This window comes from Tamandua tetradactyla, chromosome 3, assembly GCF_023851605.1.
Source record: "Tamandua tetradactyla isolate mTamTet1 chromosome 3, mTamTet1.pri, whole genome shotgun sequence".
Classification (NCBI taxonomy): Eukaryota; Metazoa; Chordata; class Mammalia; order Pilosa; family Myrmecophagidae; genus Tamandua; species Tamandua tetradactyla.
The window spans coordinates 164,529,182-164,533,069 of record NC_135329.1 but is presented as its reverse complement, the minus strand read 5'-3'; the positions used below and the strand labels follow the sequence as shown (position 1 = coordinate 164,533,069).

The following is a 3,888-nucleotide window of genomic DNA, read 5'->3' as shown; positions in this document are numbered from 1 at the left end:
GTCAGACAGGTGTTTTAATATGTAGTGGTTGGCAGTAGGAAGCACTGCAAGCCTTTAAACAAGAGTACAACAAATGAAAACAAGATCAATAATAGATTGGACAAAGAAAGAGACCGCTGGTCAAGGAAAGCCAGCTTGGAAGCAGTGGCAGGAACTCAGGGATTATATGGTGATGATGGCAGCTGTGAAGACCAAATAAAAATAGAGAAAGAGAAGTTGCTTCAGAGAGGTGGGTGAGGAAACCAGATTGCAACCAGATGAGCTTGCTGCCTCTGTTCTTTTTAATGTAACAGCAACATGGCCACAAACATAGATGGATAGTGTTTTAGTTTGCTAAGGCTGCTGGAATGCAATATACCAGAGACTGGTATATATAAAAGGGATTTTATTTAGTTACAAATTTACAGTTCCTTAGAGGAAAGGCAGCTAGCTTTCATCTGGGTTTCTCTGTCACATGGAAAGGCACACAGGGATGTCTGTTGGCCCTATCTACTAACTTCTGGGTTCAAATGCCTTTCCCTGGGGCATTTCCTCTCTGCCTCTCCAAATGTCTGGGCCTATGTCGGCTGATCTGAGGTATGCTAAGCTACTTCTTTCTCCTCTTATTCCACTTTGTAAGCCTTCAGCTAATTAAATTGTGTCACTCATTGTGGAAGGCATTCCCTTTGGCCAATCCCAGATGTAATCAGACATAGATGAAATTCATGTGCTGATGATTTAAGTCTAGAGCAGAACAACTGAGCACCATCACCTGGCCAAGTTGACACCTGAATCTAACTACTAGAGATAGGTATGTGACAAAGCAAATATAGTTAAATGTTAATTTGAGAAACTAGGTGGGTACATGGATGTTCACTTCACTATATTCTATATGATACCTATACTATACTGCTTTTCAGATTTTTGGTATATTTGGAAATTTGTGCAATAAAATGTTGAGGACAAAAATGGCCCCAAATTATTCCCCTTCTATCTATGCTCTGGCAATATGATTTTATACATTATTTCATCAAGAGGTAGGCTCTACTTTTTTCAGTCTTCTTGACTCTGAGTTAGCCATGGGACTTCTTTGGCCAATGTGACATTAGCAAACATGATGTAAGCAGAAGCTTGAGAAGTACTTGAGCATTGGGGCTTGCCCTGTGGCTGACCTTGACAACCCTGTAACTAGAATCATATGAGTGATCTCAGGCAGACACATGGCCCAATTACTTCCTATCACCCCATCCAACAATAGCCAGCTACAAGACATGTGTGTGGGGCCATGCATGGCCAGCTGATCACAGATGCATGAATGAACTCTGCTTAGACCAGAAGACCTGTCCAGCTGAGCCCATCCCAAAGTAACCACCCTCAGAATTGTGAGTAAATAATCATTTTCTGTTTGAAGCCACTAAGTTTTGGGGTGAGACTTGAGGGAAGGGGAAAGGATGACCTGGAATGGCAACAATGTGACATGAAGGGAGGATGAGATGGAGTTGGAACCAGTATGACATGAGGACAAGCATCAGTGTGATGGCGGTAGGCTTCAGTGTGGTAGGTGAGGGGGGTCTGTAGCTCATAGATGAGGGAGTCAATTTTATCCCTTGGGCAGACAAATGTCACACAGTGAGGTGGGGGCCAGACATGCTAAGTGGGGACAGGTCAGTAACCTAAGGGAACCAATATAGGCCAAAGTGTTACTGGAGACAGTGGATTAAGGCAGACAGGACTGGCTAGTTGAGATTTCTCTCTGCTGATAAAGGAAAAGAAAGATCTTGGCCCAAAGTCCATCCCTCTGTGGATCAGAAAGCTCACCTTAAAATCTCCCAGACTAACACGGAAGGATAGACACTCTAGTGGCATGGAGTCTGCCTCTCTTTACTCCTGATGCCATCGTCAGTTAGTACCGCACACCTTACTCCCTTGAGCCTCCCACCCCTCCTTGTAATTTCTGCCTTTGCAAAGACTCCAGATTGGCCTCATTGATAATTCTCTTGCTTTGGTTCCCTCCCTTCCCAGACCTTCTTACTGGAAGATGGTGTGGAAACTACAACATGAACAGGCTCTTCCTAGTCTTCACCATTCTGATACTGACTGGTGAATGTGGGCTCCTGTTTCAATTTAAAATTTTGAGAAGACAGAGTGAAGAAATGTGCAAGAAGTGGGGAATAGACAAGAGAAAGAGAGAAATCATCAGTTGGAAAGGTAAAAATTCTGGACCGTAGTGATCAATAGTTTCCTAGGACACTCAGCAATCTCAAAGGCTCATTGATTTTCCTCCAGCTCTATACATGCAAAAGAGAATTTGGACTAAGTCAATGAGATTTGATACATTGTGGAATGGGGTGTTGGCAAAGGGATGAGATTTTGCTTTTAGGATAGAAAGGAAACTTGAAGCAAAGAAAGAAAAATCGAGAGGAAGAAAGAAAGGAGTGGAGAAGTAAGAGGGAGGACACAAAACAGAGGGAAGTCTGAGGGAAACTGAAGAGATAGGAGAATGATCTTGAAGTGGCTAGATAATACCTTAGATAATAATATGTTGCCCATTCCAAAGCACCTCCACGTAAAATGCCTCCTACTCCTGTCCTCTGAAACTTACTCCCCCATCTCTATGACTCTACCCTTCTTTCCTCTATCTGGCAACAGTTACACAAATAACAGCAAATCCAGCATCAGCAAAAGCAAAATCCATCAACAACCCAATCAGATGAACATAGAAATGAATGTACCAACCTTTTTTATTTTCCTGAACTTGGAACACAAGCCTTGTTTGGGTACTCTGGTTCACAAACAGAGGATTCTCACTGCAGCTCGCTGCTTCTCATCACCAGTCGTGCGACGTGTTGGGAGAAGACACATCCCCCCTTAGTTGCTAGGATTCCTCAGGGGAAGAGGAATGAGGCTGGCCAGTGAGGAGGCTAGTTCAGGAGACCCTCAAACCTGAAAAGCGGCTGTAAAGAGAGAGGAAATAGAAGGGTCTGGGTGATTAAGAGTTAGATTCCTGGATGGGATGATGAAAGCAAGATAGAAGTAATTGGGGGAGGCTGAGGACCAGGGGATGAATTCATAGGGAGAGAAAGTCTGCATAAAATGTTGTACAGATCAAATAATTATGCAGCTCCAATGGAAACTACTCATTTGACATTAAGGAGGCAGAGGTCTAGATAACTTAGGGAAGTAATTTGTCCAAAATCACATAACAAGTTAGAGGGAGAAAGGAGGCAAGATAAACAATAGAATAATATCTCCCTCCTCTACTGACCCTTAATGTCCTGTTTTAGAGTGCTTCACCTCAAGATTGCTGCTTCAGGAAAGAAGCATTTCCAAAATAAGACGGGGAAATTAGAACCCATGCTTACCTTCCAACACCCAAATTTTACCCCGAATTTTGCTGAGCGTGACCTCATGCTCATCAAACTGAGGAAACCCATAACACTTGATAAGGTGAAGCTGGCAGCTCTGCCCAATAGCACAGATGACAGAAGTGGTGCCACAAGCACTGTGTCTGGCTGGAACTGGACATGGAAGGATTCCAGTGAGTTACGCCCAAGACAGACCTTTGTTGGTCCTCAAGTACTTACTTAATCGAAATAATCATCTATTACGCCCAAGACAGACCTTTGTTGGTCCTCAAGTACTCACTTAATCGAAATAATCATCTATCACAATAGAGGATTAGAGCCAGAAGCAACCTGAGAATTTATATATCTTAACCCCTGATTTTATTTTTGTGGAAATCAAAGCCCAAAGAGGTAATATGATATGCCCAGGGGTCATGTGGCTCTTTATGACTGGAAATTTCTGGATTCTAGTGCTCTCACCTCATTCACCACCCAGGTGTGCATGAAAGATTATGTGGCAGGAGGAAGGGGATGGAGAACAATCCTGCTACTGATGCCAAGTGTG

At 43.2% G+C, this 3,888-nt stretch overlaps 1 pseudogene; it reads left to right on the top strand.

The window, feature by feature from the left end:
- Window positions 1-2,036: 2,036 nt before the first annotated feature.
- Window positions 2,037-3,567, top strand: LOC143675827 (serine protease 58-like; annotated as a pseudogene).
- The last annotated feature ends 321 nt before the right edge of the window (window positions 3,568-3,888 follow it).